Consider the following 788-nt stretch of genomic DNA (forward strand, 5'->3'; position numbering starts at 1 on the left):
GTGAGGCAACAGTGAATTGGGACGGTCTGTCTGATCCAAGTGCGGCAAAAGCCTCGGGAAAGGCCGTCCAGCTGTGCGATGGAAGAAGGGGCCTGGGTCCGCACCACCCCAGCGGAAGGAAGGAGGGGAGTCCTTGGGGAGAAGGCGGACGGTGGGCGCCGCCCCGAGAAGGAAGCCACCTCGCCAAGCCTAGCCGGGGACAGAAGACCCGGGGCGGAGCTTAGATGGCCCCAACTGCTCCGGTTACGTGTCTCTGGCCTTCCCAAACAAAGCCTGACAAATAATTGCTGAATGCACGAGTCCTCCTGACCGGAGGCCGCAGTCTGCAGCGCCCGAGATACAGGCCCAGCGCGTCCCCTCTGCACCCGAGTCAGGGGACGTCTCGATCAAGGGGCGCATCCCGGGGACCAGGGGGCCCTCAGAGCGTGCGAGCTGGAGGCGGGGCGAGCCCTCAAAGCAACCCGGGCCCAGAGTCCAACTGAGGGGACCGACGACCGCCCGCGGCCCCTCCTCCGGCCCGCACCCACCTTCACCCGGCGCGCCCGGCCGCCGCCGCCGCCTTCCTTCCCGCTTCTGCAGCGAGGCCGGGCTTCGGAGCATGCGCGGCGCACACAGCCGGGCGGTCCGCGCGTCCGCGGGGCAGTTGCGCGTCAACCGTCAGCGCCCTTGACCACTCAGAGGACGTGTTGATTTCACGGAATCCCGCCCCCTGGGGGGGACTATGGCAACCGGAGGCCAATCAGGCGGCGTGTTGTTGCCGCGGAGCCCCGCCCCCGCCAGGGGTACTG

This window comes from Crocuta crocuta, unplaced genomic scaffold (genome assembly GCF_008692635.1).
Source record: "Crocuta crocuta isolate KB4526 unplaced genomic scaffold, BGI_CrCroc_1.0 scaffold1318, whole genome shotgun sequence".
Lineage (NCBI taxonomy): Eukaryota > Metazoa > Chordata > Mammalia > Carnivora > Hyaenidae > Crocuta > Crocuta crocuta.